This window comes from Passer domesticus, chromosome 1 (genome assembly GCF_036417665.1).
Source record: "Passer domesticus isolate bPasDom1 chromosome 1, bPasDom1.hap1, whole genome shotgun sequence".
Taxonomy (NCBI): Eukaryota; Metazoa; Chordata; class Aves; order Passeriformes; family Passeridae; genus Passer; species Passer domesticus.
Genome location: NC_087474.1, coordinates 13,277,989 through 13,301,571, shown reverse-complemented (window position 1 = coordinate 13,301,571; position 23,583 = coordinate 13,277,989). Strand labels below are relative to the sequence as shown.

At 38.3% G+C, this 23,583-nt stretch overlaps 2 long non-coding RNA genes across 2 annotated transcripts in view; both read left to right on the top strand.

The window, feature by feature from the left end:
- LOC135285214 (uncharacterized) overlaps positions 1 to 23,583 on the top strand; it is a 49,599-nt gene that overhangs the window by 16,959 nt on the left and 9,057 nt on the right. Inside the window, exon 3 of the long non-coding RNA XR_010350199.1 lies at positions 23,010 to 23,096. This is a non-coding gene — a long non-coding RNA (uncharacterized LOC135285214). The remainder of the gene's footprint in view (positions 1 to 23,009; positions 23,097 to 23,583) is intronic.
- LOC135287100 (uncharacterized) lies at positions 1,572 to 4,501 on the top strand. Its single transcript, XR_010350973.1, has 4 exons — positions 1,572 to 1,709; positions 2,471 to 2,557; positions 3,078 to 3,126; positions 3,841 to 4,501. It is a non-coding gene; the product is annotated as an uncharacterized LOC135287100 (long non-coding RNA).

Genomic DNA, 23,583 nt, shown 5'->3' with positions numbered 1-23,583 from the left:
AAAAACATTGCTGTTGATTCAAATTGTCATGCCCAAATTTTAGCATTTTCCTGGATTTATTGAAGCTTCCCTTAATTTTGCTGGAATTCTATTACTGAATAGCTCATTATATATGTAGGTATTAGGTTTTTTTCATGATTTCTTCCATCAATTGGCTCTGTTGGAATAGTTTTAAATGAGCTTAAAGCCAGTGTGTTATTTTCAATTACAACAATGGCAAGTGTGAAAGTTTTATTATGCACTTGAAGCCATCTGACTGAGAGCACGGAGTGCCAAACATCTTTGGATAAAGTTTGGTTTTCAATTACAAAGTGTGATCTAACTGCCAAGATACCACATGACAAAGTACATAAAGTGAGTGTTTTTTCCAGACTGAAAAAGATAACTTTTGCATTGAGTGATTCTTCATGCTGATGGATATTTGCTGTTATTCTCCTGAAGCAAGAGAACAATTGTTGGACATTTCTAAAGCCACTTGATTAGTTCCTTGAAAATGAAAGAATCTTTCTACTACATTAGTACATGCTTGCACATACACATTCCTAGTATTTTCATTATCAGTATATCTCCACAGTTAAAGAATTTATGGCCTCTACCATTGTTTAGTATTTCTTAAGACAAATGCAAGGCCTTTAACCTACATATATTTATTTCAAAATATTCCCAATACAACACTATAGAAACTGTCTTTGATCACAAAAAATATTAATAAAATATAATATTGTAAAGCCTTATGTAATGGTATGCAGCCTTCTGAAATAGATCTTCCTGAAGCCAACTTTTTTTCATTGTTACTCTTTTTAAATTTTTGAAAATTTTCTTTTGTAATAAGGTTTGCATACCAGATCATCACATAGGCCAGGTAACAATCCAGATAGATTCTTATGCAGTGCATATAACGCTTGAAACTAATGAAAAGTAGATAAAGAACATGGAAAGAACATGGACCCACTTTGTAATGTCCTAGAATGTGTAAACTTCCATTTTCCCATATCGATGCTTTCATAATGTCATTGCCCATCAAAGATGAATCCAAATACATTAGGTAAGCATGTGAAATCTGTACTATTTAATGTCCCGCTCGCTACCCACACAATTCTCAATAAAGTACTTAGGTATCTTTCCATCACACTCATCTATTTTTCAGTCCACTGTCTGCATGGATTTAACCCAAAATATGTTCCAGCTGATAACTCAAAAAATTGTGTTCAAAGGAATATTTAAGTTGATTTGTGCAAAATGCAAGTATTTAAATTTGAAAAAACCTTTCTGTTTTCCATGGTGGCTTCAAATATGTAGGCTTCTCTCCATGGATTTCACTGAGAATAACAATAAAACATTTAATTACTCTCTTTATTCCTTTGCTGTTTCTTTCTGCCATAGCATGCTTTTGTCTGCAGTATCTTTTAGGACCAGGCTAATGCTTTCACCCTGCTTGCTGGATACACAGCTGCATCCATTACAGTCTTATCCATGATTCTATTCACCTGTGAAATCTTTTCAACTCCTTTAGACATTGATTAGAGAATGCTACCACTTGAATAATTTTGCACCACTCCCCCACTTATTAATTTGGTAGGATTTTAACCCTCACATTGTTCTAGTAAAATTTCTTCAGCTCTTCATGTAACATCTACAAAATTCTCCAATTTCATGGTGACTGGATTTACTGAGCTTAGTTGTCTCTTCAGCCTGCTTCAGTGCTTCATGTATGGCTAGTGTGAAACTCTCTTTATAAATATTCACCAATGTTCTCAGTAACTAAACCGTGGTTCTGGTACCCAATAATTTATTTTCTTGTGTGTATCCATTGGTGATTTTAATTTGATCTTTATTCTGCAGGATGAAAAAATGTACCAACAATTTATGAGCACCTTAAATGAACTGTCAAACCTGTCAAGTTCCCTTCCTTAATACACTTTTGCCTTTTGGGTTACTTTGCAATTTTGAGTAAGTAAATCCCAGCTAAAATTTGTTTGGGCTGGTTGATCAATTAAAGATTGATCTTCACTGTTTAGCCCTGGATATTCCTCCAGTGCTACTACCCAACTTGTACAGATTTCCTATTTAAGGACTCTATGTCCCTTTTTGGTTGTTCTAGCATGATCACTATCCAGTTCTGCTGCAATAGTGACTTGTTAATTTGTCCTTGATTTGGAAATTAATTTGGTGATAACTAGTTTTGCTATTTCTTTTCTTTAATGTTTTAATGTTACTAATTTGCATACTCTTTTTAATGAAGAGAGTGTATGATATTCTCGTGGATTCACACTAAGTTTTATGCAATTTGGGTCATAGTAGATATCTCTGTTCAAGTTGTTATTCCTCACTCGTACAGCTGTTGCAATATCTATTTTTTATGCTTATGCTTTTAAGTTGGTATTTTAAAAAATGTTTTCAGACTTTCATATTTCCTGGTAACACAGCATGTGATCACATTTCTCCTCTGATTCTGCTTTTTATCTTCCAGCACAACTTGAAAGTAGCCTGGGCGTCACTTGATTTTGGTTTAGTTCTTGCTTCCACTTACAAGGATTGGTTTTTCATTTTTATTGTGGTATGTTCCTTTTTCTAGAAACCTCAGCATTACTGCTCCTCAGAGTCCTTTTCTGCTACATTGTCTGCATTAATTTTTTCTACCTCCTGTTTCAGTTCCCATAGTTCACCTTCTGGTCTTTGATTCTCATTATTTTTTAATCTTCTTTTGTTTAATATTTGCCTTCTTTGTCCTATGTTGTTGGGGCTCTTTTATCCTTTTTTTTTTTTTTGCCATGCTGTCTGTGGTTTTGTTTTCAGTTTCTTCCAGCTCTGGTTCCTTCTCCTGTACACTGTGATATCCAAATGTCTCATCTTTTGAACACATTGTAACCAAATTTCTCATTTCATATTAACACTTAGACATCAAGAACTCATAGTGCATTTTCTAATGACCTGTGGAAAACATCCTCTGTTCATGTGTTGGGACCCCCATTGTCAGATCCATGATTCTAGCTGAGAATTCATTTTCCTGTTTCCTACATATGACAACACAAAGCTTGTAATAATTTTCAATTTTTGCTGTTATGGGTCTGTTACAGAATCTGGTACTGATTCCTGATTTCACAGCATGTTTGGATACCTAAAAGTGTTAGTACCCAATGGTGAAGGTAAAAAGACAAATGTTTTACTTGGGCTGTGGGACTGAATGGCAAATACATCATGCAAGCAAGATAGAGGATGTTTCTGTCCTCATGTCATATTTTCAGCATTGCTTGGTTTCCTAGATTGTCTCCATCCTCCATCAATTGCTGCAAGCAGAGTTAAGTGAGGCCCCAAGAGGAGTTCATCAGATCAGTCATGCATAATCAGGCACCAACAACACAGTCATGTTTATTGTAGTAAAGCAGTAATACCCTAGTACTAAACACTGTCATGCCACTACCACAGCATTAAGACAGGAGTTGAGGACAGGGTCTGAGCCATAATCTCACACCTGATTCTGAAGTACAGCATAAGCACAAAAAAATTGCTTTTGTTGCTGTTGTGTTGATAAATCTTAAGGATACTCTACCTGTGCTATCCTTAAGGGCATCTACACATCTGTTTTAATCAGCATCCCTGTGTCTGTCTGCTGGATCTCTGGTCCCCTTTTCATCCTGTAGTTCCAAGGTTCTCGCTCCTCAGTTTTGTGGTTCTTTCTGTTGCATACACCCTTATCCTAGAGCCACTGGTAGTTTTCTCTGTCTGACCATGGTGTTACAAAGCACATATGTATGTGCATATGCAATGCTTCCTTGACTTGTCATTGATATCTAATTCTGGTAATGTTATTATTACAGATTTGGATTTGGTTCTTTTCAGGTTGTAACACCCAGAAGAGTAAGCACAGAATATTTACACTAAAAATGAACAGTGTGGAACTGTGACAGATGGGCATTAATCTGTCATCAATTACATCGGACACAGAACAGAACAAAGTTGGGAAGCTGTAAGAAAATATGAACCCTATCTTTTTTAAAGGAAAAATGAACTGGACACAAACTGAAACCTCTAATCAGAATAAGTAGGCTGTAAATCATGATTTTTTTTTAAAGTGAAGGTCTTAATGCACTTCTTGTGGAAGTCAGCTCTAAAAAAAAGACTTTATCCTCGCTCAGAGTCCTGTGACAGGAGAAAAAATCCAGGATCAAAAATTCCCCATGTAACTGTGAGACTCTTGGTAGCATTTTCAGAGAACTTTTTTGTAACTGCATTTGAGGGGTGAGATAATGGAGTCAGAAAAATTTCATACTAAAGAGCATGACTGGACTTACCAAAAGAATGTGAGGAGCAGTTAACCAACAGCATCTGTACCAGTGGTTATGGTAGTGCTGGGGTGTCTTTGGGGCCAAAACACCAAACATATATTGAGAAGTTGGCCCATAAGGGACTCTCTGTTCTTGCAGATTTTCTCTCACAGGATTAATGTTTGCACTTGGTGAGTTGGGTGCAACCATAGTTTACTTTCTTTTACTTTCCTTTTCCTGACTTATTCATAGTAAATATTGTATTTTTGCAGTGTTTGAGGCTTGTGAATATCATAATAGAATTGTCTATACATATAGACATATAAAACATATAAAAACATAAAATCTTCCTATCTACGTATGGAAGTGTTTCTATCACTTGCCTGGCACTTGTTGCTTAGAGAAACACAGAATGAGATCTACCCTGCCTAGGATACTTCGCTGTGAGGTCTAGGAGTTGGCAGGTGAATGCACTGTGTCCTGAGCTCAAAGGAGAGCTGAGCTTACAAGGTTATAAAGGCACAAAACTGTATTTTGTCACATATGTAAAACATATGATTCATACCTGCAATTACCTGGATAGATGCTTGCTCTGATTTATTCCATGTATTTGTTTTTTCTCGTATAAATTCAGGACTATCCTTACATTTGACTGATAATTGTTTATAGGCTCACTGTAAAACTCTACCATTTTTGTAGACAGAAGGAACTCCAGGGTAATTATCAGTTCACATAAAAACATAAACAGATGCCCCATAGCAACACATATTTTATTGCTGAGAATGTAGATTTTATAAAAATATCCGGAGACAGTGCTGTGAGTAAGCAAGACTTGTGTGACTAGCATTCCAGATGCCCTCATGATACAGACACTGCATCTGATTTTCAACAATAATAAAGTTTCTACTGAATTTACAGGTAGATTTGGAAATCTGGAGAATCTGGACTTTCAGAAACTCAGTCTACTTCTTTTGTGGAACAAAATGTGGCACCATTTTTAGCAGAGTAAAAGCTCTGCTGTTATTGCTGAGCCACTTTGGGTGCAGCATTTGGAGCGGCGCTGAGCTCCGGCTGGTCACACAGCAGAGAAGCAGAGCTGGTTCCCTCAGGCATGGAACAACACTAATGTAATTATGCAGCTTTTAGGACTAGAGCTAATATTTCCAGCAGAAATCAGAGCTGTGTTATACCAGATTGGCCACTACTAACCCAAGGATCTCTTTGTGATAGAGGATAAAGTATTTTTGATGGATACAGGGATATCTTTCTTGTTTGTGCCAACGCCTGATGCCAAACAATTATGTTACTGACATTGATGCTATCAGCAGATATCACTGCAAGTGTTAAACATAGGACAGAAATCTCTCTTTTTAATGAAAAAATAGGATTAGATTGAAACTAATTCCATTATATGATTCTGAAAGCTAAGACTGGAGGCATATTGCTAGGCCTGAGTCAGTAAGAACTAACTTTGCAATATTATCTGTGCAAGAAGGGTACCTATTTACCTGTTAAAATTATCATCAGAGACAGAGGGAAGGAACAAATCCCTGATGAGTAGAATACCTTTCTGAAAATACTAGCTCTGTAGTTTTTTGATTTTTTTTTCTTGTCATGAGTGTATCCTCATAGAACTTGATCCACTGAAAAGAAAAAAATAAAGGAACATCTCTCATGAGTAACACAACAAGAGAGTCATGTAGCACAGGTTAGCACAGCTAATTTCAGAGTCATCAAACTGAACAATGCCTCTTTACTAAGACTGAACTATCAAACTAATTTTGTTGTTGGCTTTGTACCATCATATCCCAATTACTGATTTCTTTCTGGGGGATCCTTTTCAGATACTGTCTGAGATATTTTGTGCAATGCTTCCACTGCACCATGAAGGGTTTGCCAGGTCAAGCAACACATACATTTTCCTGTCAAACAAAGAGATGTGTCCATCTGTTCAACCTTTAAAGGCATACTCTGTCTGATCTTTACCTGACTAATACTTGAGGACTTGGAAACATTTTGGAGATAAGGAGTTAAATAAGAAGTGGATTATTTTTTCACCAGGACCTCACAGTCTGAACAGGCCTTCTGCTCCAGGTCACTTCTACTCTGCTCATGCCTGCATGGGTAGAGTACATCTCCATCTGTCCTTGCCAAGCTGGAAGTAGCACACTATTTTGCCCTACTTTCTAAGCAGTATTTTTTTGGATACTCTTTAACCACAGTAAATCTTTGTAGTGATAGGCAGGATCCTGGTGACTTTTTAAACAAATTCCATGTATAGGTGATGCCTGTATTCCCAGTAATTTTATCTAACTGGTAAGTGGCAGTGAAAATGTAGTAATGCAAAAGCCACTCACATTTATATAATATCTTCCAATCACAGAGCTGAAGAATTGTAACATTACAAAGCAGTGTGAAGTTTTCATTTAGTCTGTCCCTGCCCAAAGACCACAATGATTATTGGCAGGTGTCTTATCCTTTAAACACTCAATAAAATATTATCCTCAAGAAATCTGCACTTCCTTATTTGTGTGTTGCTAGAATGTTGTTTATGCACATGTTCAGTCTCCTTTTCTCTTTCACCTGGAGGTTGTTATTGTGTGGCACCACAGACTTCTCTGCTTTAGGCTGTACATTCTCTTCTGTCAATCTTTCCTGATAGCTCATATTTTTTGTTCCACTGATTGTTTTTCTTCCTCTCCTCAAGGCATCCACACCAAGTCCACAGGTGGTTTTTGGAGTGTATTAGCCAAAACTAGTAGAAATATTTTTTCTAAGTCCCTGTCATTGTTGAAGTGACAGATTACTTAGTATATCCTATAGGCTACATTCCTGCTTACAAATTCATATCCTAGCAAAATGCTTACAGTTTGGAGAGATGACTCTACAGAATGTAATACGAAGCATTCACTAAATCAAGCTGCAGCTATGCGATGCATAACAACACTGTGGTTTTGGTTTTAAAGTTATGTTGTTAAATATCTTGTCCAGTTGTTACACAGTGAATCAATACCAACAGCATCCCAAGAGTTTTGCTTCTTATTACCCAAAGGTAGACTTACATCACACTACAAACGACAAGCCTGGTCATTATTAATTCTGAGCACCCTTCAGTAGTACAACTTGTTCTCCTGCAGTCAGTGAGATTCTTCATACAGAGAGGATGACTAAAGAAGGTAGCCAAAGGATTAACACTATTTAGTTTTGAATGGATATCGACCTATGTGAAAACTGAGGAGGAAAAAAAGCCAAAATAACCAGTGGTGGCAAAAAAATCTCTCCTCTGTAACTGAAAATCAAAGATTTAACATGCAGTGTCTGACTGAAGCTTTCAAAGACCTTGAATGCAGCTTTACTGCCATTGGGTTTTTATGCAATTTGAGTCTCTAAGCCAACACAGAGGTCCTTGCCTTAACTGGAGGCTTGGTGGTTATTGATAAGATGTTAGGAGAGAGCAGACATTAATTATCTGTGTTCATAATTCAAATTCATTCTTTAAACACTGCAGCATCTTGTCATTAAAAATATAGATGCTGAATGATTGGAGCCTAGACCCCCACAGAACTTATCAGCAGATTCCATGGTAGCTATTCCCTTTGGAATCAATTAAAAATCTCTTCTACAAATCCATTTCTTCTTATCCACATTTAAAAGGAATGCACAAACAGTGTATTTGGAAAAAAGGCTTTAACATCAATTATATCAAATTAGGTAAAGATTCGCCAATAAATTGCTAAGCTTGACATGCTATGAACATACTTAACAGAAACCTTGACTTGATATATTCAAAATATTCACTGTGTGTCATGAAAATAATTTTAATGGGTTTGCCATTGACTTCCACTGTTTTAGGAATGAAAAATGGACTTAATATTGAAATCACTCCTTCAGACCCGCTCTTTATGCCATATTTAGAGATGACTATGAACAAAATGTCTGATTCTGCAAGTGCTTGAGCATTTCAGCATCTTAATTTCTGTGACTAATGGAACTCAAAGGTTATTTGTTTGCCTGGATGTTTATGGTCTTATGTCTGTTCAGACTGGGGTCATCAGGACTATTCTGGGCCTCTTCTGCTTTAACTAAATTGTAATTGTATCTGAGTGTAAGCAATCAGTGAAATAATGATACTTCACTACTTTTTGCTGGAAAGACTACAAATGATTTTTCCCTTACAAGTGGCAATATCTGCCATTAACTGGAAGATGAGCACAAAGGTCCCTCTTCTGGGACAACTGTGGAATGGAGCAATGCCCTGGCAGCACTGAGCTTCTGCTCAGGCCTCTGTGCATCCTCAGCATGAACAGGGTGAGATGTGGCCCCATTGGTCCTTTGTTCTACCCTACAGATATTAAGGAGCTGTGTTTGGGGCCAGCTGAAGTATTTCCCTTACTGGCTTCAGTTTCAAGACAGTGACTCCAAGTTCAGGGTACTGTCCCCCCAAAGCATGTCTGATTTCTGTAGAACTGTCCTGGCTTTATGGACTTGAAATCCAGGCCCTCAGGGAAGTCTGCTCGAAAAAGAACAAAGTTTATCTTTGTTAGGTAATTAGGCTATGGAGCATAGAATTGAATAGATTATGCCCATAAATAAAGAATTGATTTTAACAAGAAATGGATATTATGGCAAAAAAGATAAATGGAGAATTATATTGTAGCAAAATTGTATGCTAAAAGCTGTGTTGAAGTTCCAGAGTATTTGTCTCATTAGGACAATGCATCTAAATAGTTGCTAACCTTACATATGTTTGTGGAACTATTAAAAAAAAAAAAAGTGACAAAATGTTTTTAAAGAAAAAAAAAGTATCCTATGCCTGACAATTCCACCCACTCATTAAATCAAGACTTATGATTAATATCAGAGTTTAGTATCCTTTAGAACTAGGAAAAAGCCCTTCAGTAAAAAAGCTCAAAAAATATTTTCTCTTAAAAGAGGAAAAAAAATCCCCCAATCCTGTCGATACTCTCCTATTCAAAGTTTTCTTGGAACAGACATGCTTTTCCCTTGCTGCCCCTTTTCCTCTTCTCAAGGGACTGCTGAAGACATTCCTTCCTGTCTACACCCAGGGTAAGGAAAAGGACCTGAAAGCAGAGGCATAGAAGACTCTCTCATGGGAAAACCTGCAAAAGAAATCTCTAAAGAGCTGTGAGACTTAAATATATATGCCACAACATATCAGCCAGTTTTGTCAAGGTCTGAACTGTGGATGCCAGCTCTAGGAATCTGGGAACACTTTCAGTACTTCTGCCCACAGCCCAGGGCAAAATCATTGATGATCAGATCTATCCATTTCACAGCTTCCACACTTGTGTGTGCTTGGATTTCTGCTTGACTAGCCTTGCTAGCCGTGTGTGTGGCTGTACGAGTTCAGAGAGCAGAGACTCATGGCAGGGCAATGAACTGGACAGTAAAAAGGAGACTGTTGCCTCTCAGAGCTGTGCTAAAAGGCTTCTGTATCTGGCAAAGTATAGAAACTGGTGTGATAAGATATTTCACAGAGTCACTGCTCACCAGAGCAGAGTGGGAAATCAGGAGATTGAGGCCTTTGGTTAAATATTATCACTGATCCTCACCTTTATATCTTCTAGTCCTTAACTATGAAGTGAAGAAAAGACACAAAATACTTTTAAACCTGGATTGGGATTGAGTGGTAAAAAAATATATGTATCAGAAGACAAGAAGATATATGGAGTGTTCTAATATTTATAAATATAATGCAACCCAGAAAATAGTGTTTGTGATTGAAATACAAATTAATATTTTTTTTATACCTTCCCATGCTTTGATGATAATTCAGATATTAAATATCACACACTATTCTCACAGAACCAAATGTATAACCACTTTTTTTTTTGGTCAAAATAATTACCTTTTTTATATTACTTTCCAGCACTTATATTTCTTATTATTTTCTTTGCTATTGAATGCCAAGAAAAAAAACGCACTCAAATTCAGTTCTCTATACACAGTCAATAAAAAATTGTGTATGCACAACAGGGGAAATCAGAATATTGTAACTGTCTTGATTGCAGTTGTTTTGATGCCAATATTAAAAATAAAAAATAGCATAGGCACAGTGTACTTCCCACTGAGATATTCCTCATGGAGAGATTAACCTGTGTAAACAAAGACGTCCATTTGAGACACTATCTGGGTGTCCAGGACAGTTGTAAGGGCCAGCAGACACAAACCAAAATCTGCAGATACTTACCCCCTCTTGGAGTGACAACTGGAAACTGGGCAGTACACCCCAGTGTAAACTCCTTTCACATGTGTGCTTTGAAACTGAGGTATTTTTGACTCTGAAAATCTTTATAGGAAGGATAATAAATACAGTTCACATGTAACACTTCACATGAGAAAGACACCTCCAATCCTTCAAAGATTCTTACCATATATTTCTTCTGTAAGACAGAAACATACATCAATTAACGACCCCTGAAATATGGATCCAAATCAAGGTCTCACAAAATGTGTTGTTAACAACATATACTGGTAGTGTATTTCCATTGCATCAATTGTTTTAGTAATAAATAACCCTCACAAAGTGGAATGACTTGTTGACAGACAAAAGCACCATCTAACAATGGACTATTTAGACTTGCAAATGATAGAACTTAATTATTCCAAAATAACATTTCCCTGTTAAACTATGATCATTAAATCCATCATCCTTCAGTTTATATGCGTGAAACATTTATCATGTCTTCTACAAACAGGAGTCAGTCATCTCAATATGGATTTTTGGACCATTCATTTCATCATGGCATTTCATCGAAAGCCCAGGATTTCATTTATTTTCAGTAACAGAGATAAAGTGTTTGTAAACGATGTGATAAGACCATAAAGAAAAGTGAAGTGAAATTCTGCTCCATACAAAGATGATAAATACAATACCTACTTTGAACACTGGGATTATTGTGTGAGAAAAATGAGATATTGGAGGGCTGTAGCTATGTTTAAGATAAGAAGTTTTTTGCCTGTGAATTTTTCATTAAAGTCAGGGGCAAATAAAGAATTATCTGAATGATTCAATTTTTTAAATGGCCATTACAGGCCTTAAACTTAAAAATAAACCCTAACAAAAATAGAACTGGAATTAAAAGGAAGCAATTTCTGTGGTACTTTAATTCCTGTGCTGCGAATTTACTAAAGGACAGTTTTTCAGTTTCAAAAAAACCCCCCCATTTCTATTCCATTAACATGTGCTCTGGTGAGATGTGTGATTTTCAATGCTCATTCTAGACAATCAAGCCAGAATCCCTTTTTCCAAACAATATCTAATCACTGTGTTTCTGGGAGTTTCCAGCAGAAGCCTGAGCTTTCAGTTCAAAACCTTATTTGGGCAGTTTGCTGACACACACATTTGGGACATTTGAAAGAGCATTTAATCTGCACCTCTTGGCATTTTGGCTTCACCTTTGCATGAGTTCATTTTGGCAGGATATATTTCTTTCATTGCCCCCATCTCTTTCCTCTCTTTCTCTTTTTGGCACAGTGGCTGCTTCACTCCAAATCACTGCACCCAAGCCTCTCTGAATGATTGTTTTCACTTTTGTAATGCAATCTAAATCATAACTACCATAATGAGAATGGTTTGCATAATTCCCGTGGGACTTATTTTGCACAGACTGCGCATTGGAGAACATTTTTATTTTATTTGCCAAGGTAACAAAAGTAGTGTTTTCTGTGCTTTTTCTTACTGCAGCCATATAGCAGATTAACTTTTCCCCTCTTTCTACCTGTTTTTTTTCTTTTATAAAAGACCTAAAGAAGGAAACAAAATAAATAATGGATGTACAAAATGTTCTTGGCTTCTGCGTATGCCTACAGGTGTCCTTTCATCATATTCATTTGGCTGGCAAAGTGGAAAAGTGCTTGCAGCATGAAGGTTAGCTTGCAAAACAAACAAAATTCAAAATATGTTACAGAAAGGGAAGAAAACATTATGTTTGGTATATAGTTTCTTTTTGGGGAGAGAGGGGGAATCTAGAAATTAAACATGTATGTCTATCATACCAATTATACTAAGAGATTGTTAGAATTACAGAATGGTTGTGGTTGCAAGGGACTTCTATAGGTCATCTTATCCAACCCTTTTAACAGAGACTAGGATTGAAAAGTGAGGAAATACTAATTTTTAAGTGGTCTGTATAACCTTATCTTTTCCCTCAGTATGCATTTAAACAGAACTTTAATTATGTAAGTTAAACTTTTTTTTCCATTTTGCCCTCATATTATTTAATGCACTGGATTTAGAGAGCTCTCAAAAGAGGAATTAGATGTTGGTGTTTTCTAAGCTGACTTAGTTCACTTTGTGATGTGTCTAAGCCTTTGCTTTTAATACACACTACTCAAACCTTTACCACTAACAAAAATCATTACACTTCCTCTTGTGTGTTTATATAATGATCAGAGGGTGGGAGCTCATTAGGATATTTTAGCCTCTAGTCCTCATTTTCAGTGCTTACAGAAGTGTAGATTTCTACCTCGCCTGCACACTCTGGAACTCTTAAAATGACAATGTTAATTCAAGCACTTTGTCACTCCTGAATCCTTCAGAACTTAATGACCCTTCTACATGTTAACTGCTCACCCTTTTTCCCATGGCTTCCTTAAACTTGTTTGTAAAGCACCCTGCAAGCAATATCCAGTCCCTGCAGAGGGTTCAGCAAAGCTCAGGTCAAAGCAGTTGGCTGCTGTGGTCATACAGACTGATCAGGGCAGCCCTCAGTGGTTTTGGGCACGGCCCCTTTGAGACATGAGGCATTAAATACCTAGTGAGTTCACTGTGAGATGAAGCCTTCAGAGTAGGCTTAAGCATCCTGATCCATGGTGCAGGTGTTTCCTGGTCCTTACTGCAGGTGCTGCTGTCCTCATGGCTGTAACTAAAACCATCTACACAGTCCCTGGGAAGAGCTGAACTCTAATGCAGTGGATAGATGGGTCTGTAGGGCTATCATTGCTGGTGTACACAACGTGTACAAATGACAGGGAGAGTCCTTGGACGTATTTTTATATATATATGTGTGTGTGGATATTCTCCACAGAGAAAGCAAATATACACTGCGTCTCAGATGTCACAGCTGTATGAAAAGACAGCATGCTTACTGCAAATAGAGTATTTGGAGAATTTACATTTTAACAGAATATGAGTGTGTGAGAATTTAGTTTTTTAGGAGATTACAGCTGGATCAGATTTCCACAGAAGTGACAGAAGATAAGTGTTGACATCAAAGTGATTTCCTCATGGAGTTTCAAACTTCAGCTCCAAAACTTAGATATGCTAGAGTCTCTCAATATGATGGCTGCAAGAGTTCTTAATATGACTAAAAGGATGTATTTTTATTATCTGTATTCTTGGAATTATCTGAGCCATTTTAGTCAAGACTTTCCAAACCAAATTCAGTTAGACTCAGATACCCACCATGGAAAATTTAAGCTGTAACAGTTAAATTTTGGCAAACTGTATAAGTAATTGAAAGTAAGTTCTTACAAATGAGCATTAGGCAATCTTAGCTAAAGGCATTACTTTTCCTATTATGTATAAACATACATGAATAACTAATGCATTTACTTCTGCTATGCATGTACATATACATTATATATGCATATGTATAACAGGGAATTAATGTAATAGATTTTAATGCAGCTGGCAGTCAGGGAGGGACAGCTTTATGTGGAGCAGTGGCTTGTACTCTTTAGGCAGAATCCTGAGGTTATACACTAACTTCCAAAGCCTCCAAATTTTTAACATAAGTTTAAAGTTCATGAAAAGTGTCAGCCCAATGCTTGTTAAGAAGGAAGTTCTTTGTTTGGGTACAGCACGGGGCGGCACCGAGAGCAGCAGCCCAAGCTTCCTATGTAGCTCTATCAGATGTCTCATCCCTGACCTGGAATGCAGGAGGGGAGGTGAAAGGTTAGTCCATTCTTCATGCTCATTCAATACTTCACTTCTCTGTTGAGTGCCAAAAGAGTATCAATTACTGCCAGTTGTGTGTTGCTTTTTGTAATGTGGACTTATGTCCATTAAGGATTGGACTGAGTCCACAAAACCATCTCATTGAGCCTGTTGGAAAGTCATCTTGATGGTGATGGCTCTTCCATCATTTCCACAATTGTTGAATTTGAAACAGGTACCTGGATTTAATGTACTTCATTACTTGAGTCATACAGCTTCCCAACTTTTCATTTGTGTTTGGAGAGGAGATGTCAGGGCAGGAATTCTCTCTACTAATACTGATAAAATAGAATGGTAATTGCAATCTTTCAGTACAGCCAGGATGCCTGGTAAATCTATGCTTTTTTAGCCAGGACCTTTTTGCAAGAAAGGTCACAAAACATTATTCAGATAAAATTGCTCCAGTCAGGCAGTGTATGCACATTCTTGATACTCCCTGCAACAACCTAATTTATGGGATACTGCAGTGAGAAACAGGCTGTGATGGTGCTAGTGTAACAGTATCTTAGCAGCAAATAAACACAGTGTGAGAAATTCTTCCTTTTAAAAACAATGTAAAGGAAAGACATTCAATCCCTCGGGCAATTTCTTTTCAAAGTGTTTGAATTCTACAATACCAGAGAGATTCTCAGTACATCACATGGGGGATATGGACAAATGCCATCTATAAATTAATTAGTTTTGCATATGCATTTCACAGACATAATTTCAAATACTTTGCCCTTACTTTCACTACTTTTTGGTCTGTGTGCATGTAATTTATCCTAAAAAGGCAGAACTGCAGTTATAAGTGACAACTTTATCTAAACAAGAATGTTGTACTAATTTAAGTCCAACCATTTTCTAACTGGCCATTGTTACGCTTCTCTATAAAGCTATCATGGGTATCCTAGAGCCCGGGATTTTAATCTTTCCAAGCGCAGAGTTTCTGCAGCCATTCCTCTTTCTCTCTTTGTTCTTCCCCATGATCTCAGTTTCAGACCTGCCCATCTCAGCTCTCTCACATGCACATAGCAGCAGTGGGGTTTTACAAGCTCTCCCTTACAAATGTTTGCCTCGGGAGCAGGAGGACCAGGAACAGCAATAGGTAATCCAGAAGGGAATGGCTGGTGCTAACAAAGCAAATTTCCTGGCAATGCAAAGACTCCACCCCAGCGTGCTGCTGAAGATGGGGAGCTGTGCTGGGGAATATTGCTGTGTTTGCCCTGTTTCTGTACTCTTTTGTAGGCAATGGCTGTAGGACAGTGTCAGGGCCAGGACACTGCTAGGGAGTCCTGTGCTTCCATCCCGACAATGCTGGCAGCAAATATTGAGCCCCTTTCTAAGCATGAGCACAGCTTGTTAAAGCACAGCACACGATCAGAGGCTGAAACTTTGGCCCGCTAATCAGCAAGGGCCTCAAATTGTGGGGCTCAAATCTGGATCCAAGCTCCTCTGGATTTTCAAGTTATTCAGGTCTATGGTTTTGGCTCTGGCTCATCTGTCCTAAAAACAAAGTGAAGTTGACAAATGTCTCTCTTAGGCAGCTGCCCCAAAGGACTGAATATCATTACAGAAAAGACATTAAAATACAAAAGGCCTTAGCAATTTGTATAGGGCCTCGTTTCCAGTAATGTTGTAAGAAGCCTGCCAGCATTTTGGTGAAAAGGAACTGGAGCACAAATCTTGTTAACCAAACTGAATGAGGAGCAAAACAGCCTCACTATGCACTCCCAGTGAAGTTAGTGGCAGAACTCCCACTGGCCGTGGCAGTGCATGATCCAGCCTTTTCAATACGGAATGCAAGCACTTTCCTTTTATTACCTGGTCAATAAGTTACCAAGGACTTTTCATTCAAAAAAGCAACTCCATTTACTGCCCTATTTATGAACCACATTTGGGAGTTTAATATGATCTGAAATATAAATAGATACAAACTCGGTATTTGCTCTTAACATGAAACTCTATGAATAGCAGTAAAAATCATAATGAATTAAAAGGGTAATACAACCCTGGATCTGGTTATCTTCATAAAAGACTAACCATGCTGTATTCCAAAGTGAAAATTATAGAATACTTTCTACTTAGCACTCAGTCTTCATGAGGAAGGGTGAAGCAAGTTTACTCCTCTCTCAGAAGCTAGTAGTTACCTTACCATACTCCTTACTAACTGCTGGGTCCACTGAGATATTTAGGAACCAAAATCTTTCTAGCCTCACTGAATCTGTGTGATAACAGCTTCCATTGAGAAGGTGAGAGAGATGTATTTGTTGTGCTCTAATTTAGTGACCTAAATTACTATTAGTGACATGATGGAGCAGAGTTATTGTTGATTGTGTTGATGGTCAGTATGTGCCTGCTCGTGCTTACTGCAGGTAAGTACCACCTCACTACTCTCATGGCAGTGTACCATGGGCTATGGACAATGCTGGAGAAAACTCATTTTTTTCCAGGCTTCTTGCAGATCGTGCTGATTAAAAAAAAAATCAACATGATTTAAATCAAAATTTTGACATTAATGAATTAATTAAAAGAACATCCTGTCCTGGATTCTGAGTTATGTTCATTTAAAAAATGCAATTTACTCTATACTGATGATTAATTTTATTTATTTTGCTCTTTTTCAGTTCAATGATCTTGTAAAAGCTTTTCATTCTCTCCAGTCTTCTTCAACTGCCAACATAGCTCAGTATAACCCAGACTTCTCAGCAAACATTACTACACATGCCAGTATTCTGTCTAATTTTAACTAAACATTCAATAATACTAAGCTATTTTAGTACCTTGGGCCCACATTCTCAAAGGTATTTAAGCACAGAACTCCTGTGAGGATCTTGGCTTTGTTGATTTCTAAAAATGCTAGAATTCTCATATGTGCTAACAGGGCAATGGTAAATGAACAACTAATTTTGCTGCTGTATTTACATAAACCTTTACAAATTACATTCTTTCAGTGTAGAACATGATTATTAATCATCCCATTCAGTTCTGTGTAATATGCAACTAAATAAGGAACACAGTGGACCCTTTGTAATTACTTACCCTAACTTCACTTTTAAAGCCAAACACATTGTGACCTTATACTGATTTGGGGTTTATTAAACAGACTCCTATATTGTATGAAAGAAAAGGGAAGAAAATGTTTACATAAGATTTTTGACATTTATTAACCCCTCAAAATCTCTCTCATACAGTAGTCAGTAAAACGTGCTGGGTGTACATATGGGCACAGTAATTAGCATGTATGTCAGAGTAACAAATGAACTCTTTCTGTCAACACAGAAAAGGCCAGGAGAAGGGTAAATCAAGATTATTCTCTAGTTTTATGGAATCCAGATAATTAAAAAATAATCTGCCATCCTTAAATGCTACAAATTATTAAAAGCACTGAAATATTCAGGTTTATCTTCATGATATTTGTTCACTAAATTATTACGTCCCAAAACTATGAAACTGCTGACCTATCTCTCCCCTTCTACTGTCTGCTCCCCAAATCTGTTGCATTGCCTAATTTTCTCTTGCTTAATTAACATTGGCACTAAATTTAGAATTGTCAGAGCCTGAAAGGACAATTTACGATCTATGCATTCCTGTATTAGCACTAATGGAAATAGAGCTTGGGGAAGTATTAATCTAAATTTGAACATTATTTTAGGGTCATATTTTTCTCTGTCGTGCCCGGTATACTTTGCAAGCAGATGACATGGCCATGCAGATAATAGACTTCAGATGAGAGACTTTCATCCAAAGGAACTCTAAAACATTGGTTTGCATACAGAAGTATCATGCTTTGACTGGGTCAGTCAGGGGTATTTACAGCAGTGACAGCCAGGGGAATGCAGGAAGTTGTACTGACCTAGGAAAAAAAGCCAGGGCTCTTGGTGTTACACTTTCTGGAGGGCTACAATACAACTTCATAAACAGTGCTAATGACTAAAGCAGAGAAACCTGCACCTCCTCTGCTCTGAAACCCACTGAGATGGGAAGCAGGAGAGTGCAATCCCCGTTCGGCTCTGCCACACCCAGCTGCAGGAGGGAGAGAGTCTGCTCCTGTGTTCCTCCCACACTGCCTGCCCAAACTGCTCTCCTGTAGTCTGGCCCATAAAAGCCATTTTTGAGAATTTGCCCCATATCTTGAACCATCTTGAGAGAATTGAGCTTTCTGAGGTTCAACATCTAATAAATCCTGCCCCTAGGCAAGGAAGAGAATGGCCATTTCATGTTTTCTGCAGCTGCCCAGCCCATGTGTGCAGAGCAGCACCAGGAGGGAGAGACAAGTACGAGAAGCAAATGATGATACAGGCAGAAGAGGGCTTATGCTTTTAAAATAGTGAACCAAATGAGGAGCTGAAAGATGTCTGTAGGTCTAAGAAGGAAAGGCCATGCAAACAGTAGGGGAGATTTGGGAGGATGAGAGCCCTGGAAAACAGAGTCATACAAGTACCCTGAAAAAAAGAAACATGGGGGGATGATGGGGAAAATGATGGAGAGATTAAATCCTGCAAGCAGATTTAGAAACAGTGATGTTAGTGAGGGATCAATAGGAGAAGAAGTGAGCAAAATTTAAAAATGAGGTGGACAGAGAAGGCTGTGCACAGAGCAGGGAGGAGCTGCTGTGGGAAGTACAAATAGGTTCCAGACAGGGAAATCCAGGGATCACCACTAAGGATCATGATTGGAGGGCTTCTTGTGGGGCACTGAAGATATAAATCTGTGGTTTCTTTAAACTTTGTTGGTGCCTTTTGTGTGTGTTTGTTTGTTTTGTTTTTTGTTATTTCCTCTGACACAAGAGTAGGTTCATGAGACATAACTGAGAATTTCAATACCTTTCCGTGAAAGGCATCCAAATGATTTAAAGGTAAAGCTTTCAAAGAAAATTTAGAAAGTCTTTAGGTGTCCTGCTAGTGGTTCAAGTATTAGTCCAGGGAGCATATTTTTTCTTAGAAAAAATGTATGCTTTCAGTCTTGTCAGAAAAATAAGTGAGCATCTAGCCTGACAGCCTGTTTAGTTGCCAGTGAGCAACAGTTCTCATGGGCTACATATGTGTGTGGCTGAAAAGTCCACTCAAGAAAAGAAATTAAAAATGTCTCAGATATCTTCAAATTTGATTTGTTCTTTCAAAGAGCAATGCTTTGAGATGTATGTGGAGATCATTAGCACAGCCTCCCACACAGAGGGAGGGAGTTGTGTTTATCTCCTTGGCTGTTGTGTTGGACTACAACAGCCAAGTAGATAAAAATAGTCTCCTTTGATACAAATTCTGAGAAGTAATTAAAGTCCATTTCCCATTACAGTAAGAAAACCCACAAATAGTCTTCTATCAGTGGCCTACTCCTTTTTATGCATTTTTGATCACTACTTATTATGCATGGAAAACATGTTCATGCTAAAAAACCACATTATCTTCTGCTTCAATGGCCTGTGGTCAAATGTATTTAAAAGCCCAACACTAATAATATATAATATCCTCTTCTTTTTTTGCCCTGATAGGTAACCTTAAGAAATGTTCTGAAATATTTCAGATAATTTTGTCTCAGTAAAGCAATGTTCATTGAGTACTGTTGGCTAAACCTTTTAAAATTTCTCATTTGAGTATGCCACAGTTTCTCATCTCACTGTCTCTGAGATAATATAACTCCATACTCCTTTGGTTTTCTGAGTCTGACAAAAGGCTTTTGATATTTCTTATGAATTTTGATTCTGCATCTCAATCATGTAGTAACTGAATAGCCAGAAGTTTGAAAGATACCAACTATTAGTCACCATGACTAATTTTTTTTAAAAAAGAGCTTTATGCCACATATGAGTAACTCCTTATCTGCAGTTTGCAGGGGGAAAAAAAAAAGTACGGGGAAGCAAACATAGTGATCTGTTAAAGTATGGATAAAGAATGCACTATTTTATGACTATTTATAAAAATAATGAGCAAAGCATCAAAGAAACTTTGTCTTTGAATTCTAATGAAGAAGACATTATTTCCTTCCATTTCCCCCTATCACAATACATGCAGAAAGAGGGACAAAGAATGCAAACCCATTAGAACAACTTGTGGATTTTCAAGAACTTCTCCACAAATTGACCCAAGAGTTGCTACAAATGTTTGGATTTATGTATGAATATTAACCAAACCTTGGACAGTAGGAATACATGTCATGCGTGGAGAGGGAAAGACATCTGATAATGTGAGCAATGAAGGCAAATAGTGAACTGCATATGAAGCATAAGCTAAACAAAACCCCCAGGTCAAATTTTTGTCTGCTTTTTTCTGCTCAGCAACAAGCACAGATAAAGCCAGCTTAAGCTATTCTTTGAAGATTTGTGGTAACTGAATTTATTTTCTTTTATTATTCCACTGTAAATGGATTTCTGCTCAGAAAGGGGTCTCCACATGCCCATGTCAGTTTATTTTATAATTTCCTTTATAGTAGTTTCTACACATCTTCTAAATTTATGGGGTTAGCAGGTGCTTGTAGACTAAAACTGGAAGTCCATAAAAACAGTATTTGGAAGTGTGGTGATCCACATCCAAATGGATATTGTCTGAAATCACCATTTTCACTGGATATTGTCCTAACTCAGCATTTTCACGATGCCTGCAGATACTGATAGGAAAGATGAGTGCTGACATCTTAACAAAAAACTTGACGGGTGAAGGTCTTTAGGAGAAATGGGTGTTAATGTCTTTGAAATTAGTCTTAATTCTCTGCCCACCTCAACCCCCACACATTTCTTACAGAGCTCAAGACAGTTTGACTACAGCTTGAACTCCTGAACTTCAAGGTAATAGACAAATGGGTCTATGCAAAGCCTTTTGCAGAGCCCAGACAATTGGAACTTCTGGTGGAACCACAGAACCCAGACAGCCTGAACTTCTGAGCTTTGGGGCAAAATGATATGGTCAAGGGAGGAATATGTGGTAGGCAGTTCAGGAAGGCTGTACCTTTCTAGTACCTCAGCCAGTGGGGAAAGAAAGAGGGTAACATGAGACCCAGAGTTCAGCATTGAAGGAGGCTGTGTCCTCTGAAACCTCAAGAGAGAAACCCCACTGGGGAATGCCCCAGTACACTCTCTCCCAGTATTGAAATAAAGCTGAGGATCCATTGTCTCCTTCCTGGACATTGGTTTTTCACAGAGTGAGTCTCCATACAATACTGACTGTAGGTGCAGTGGCTCCAATAGCAGACATGCAGGAGTAGAATAATGCTGGCTGAAAAGGATGGATGATTGGGATGAGGAGCCAAACCAGAGTATGTGCCTCTGTTCATTAAATGACTGTGTTCCTGTTACACATTTGTCCCATGTGCACAATGGAAGGCAAAACATCCCACTCTTCTATGTCTTCTTGCTATAAGTAGGAATCAGTGGCTTCTTCCCAACCTAAAATTTGGCCTTGGCTAAGGATGTAATGAACACCTCAATTCATTGTTGGTGAAATTCCTGTTCCTGTATCTGGGACACTGCATGAAAATGCTTCAGAGGCTATATTCAGGTTATTGCTGCTATGGGCTACAAAGAGCACATTGCTGCAGCCTCAGCACTGCTCAGCATTACCTTCCCCTGGCTTTGATCCTAAAGCTGCTGCCAGCTCCAGTTGCTGCTATCTCAGAGGCTGTCTGCCTGTCCATATCCCAGGGCATCCGTGGGGATCCCATAGCTTTGCAGGCGTTATCCAAGGTGTCTGGCAAGTGGTCACCAAGGGTTTTCTTCATGTGTCTGCTGACTGGTTTGGAGAGCCACAGCAGATCACAAGTGGTCTTGCAGTATTGCTTTCTCCCTTTGAGTGGAGAGCCTACAAGCTAATCCTGGGCAACCAAGCACCACGGCCATTTGCACATTGCATTTGAAGACTGACCTCTGTGAACACTCAGCAAAGCTCGATTGCCAAAGCAATTATGGAACGTGAAAGGATACAGCACACCTGATGGGAGCCCATTAATAAAGCCACAACCTTTTTTTTTTTTTTTTCTTTTTTGGTAGTGTTACTTCCAGCCTGGATGCTTTTGGCATAAAAGATATTCAAGAAGTGAGGTTTTTCCTTTACAGCACAGACAACCAGGTGGTTTCCCCAAGGCTCAGCATCAGCTGTGAAAGGGGCTGGTGATGAATACCAATCTGATGGCAATAAGGGGCAGATGATTTCAGCCAATGCAACCCTGGCATGTTAATGTTATTGCCAGAGAACCGAGAGGTTTGGTAAATCCATTGCTTATATGGCAAAATGCATTGCTAAAAAAACACAGCAATATTTAGAGCAGGAAGTTTATTTTTCTCCAAATTGCTTTTGTTTTGTTGTACCATTATTATAATATTTCTTCTGCTTCCTTTCAACATGATTGTTTTTCAAATCCTAAACAAAAGAATAAGGCAAATTATTCTGCAGCAGTATATGAGTTGGCATAGAGTAACAGAAGGAGCTATTATGATCTGTCAGACAACTACTTATTTAGGGACTTTTGAAACTACTGATAATTGACTTAGTAGAATAAAACAGCTTTTCTGGAACTGATGGAGCCTATTGTTTAAGCACTTTACACATTTGCTGCAAGTCATTAAAAAATACTACTGACCCAGGTTAAACTACTACAGACATGAAGGAATGGTGAAAATGTGAGGTGCAGTGGTGCTATTTTAATACCATTTTACTAAACTCACTGCATAAATAAGATTTGAAGTGTAAGGTGGTCACAAATTTAAACCCCAGTGGCAAAGTCAGTAAGAGTCAGCTGGAGACTGGAAGAAACAGATAATAATATGCAAGGCACTCGGCTGTGTCAGCCTGACAGCCTCTCTGTCTGCTCCACAGGACTCCTGTGAAGGTTGCCATGGGCTCAGATCCATGTGTCCCTGATGCATATTCAATACCAGACCCCATCTCACTCTACAGAAGAGGGTAAGTTGTGCAGACATACAAGACTGACACATGCACATAAGCAGTCACATCAGCTGGAGCAGGGAACTGGATGCTTAGTGATATCCAAGGACCTGTGGAAATCAGTCCCCTAGGTCCCTTGGAAGCATAGAAAACCTGAGAAGGCATTTGTAAATCCAAATCTTAAAATCTGGGCATCTTGTCAAACCGTGCTGCACAGTCTCACGGCAGTAGTTGCTGTTCATGGAGACAGATGTGGGCTTGCTTTAATGCAGCCCAGCATAGCTGGGAGATGCATTAAGGAGCTCAGAGGTTCCTCATTTCTATTTCTATGGTTAGGACACCCGTCTGGGAGGTGCAAAATAGGAGTCTGGATAATCTCCGTCTGAGAAAGACACTGAACCAAGTCTCCCACATCACATGCTCCAGTCTCTGACAGTTTTGATGCAAAAGATTCTGGTGGGAACTGCCTGTGCTTTGCACTAGAGAGGATAACAGGATCAGTTCC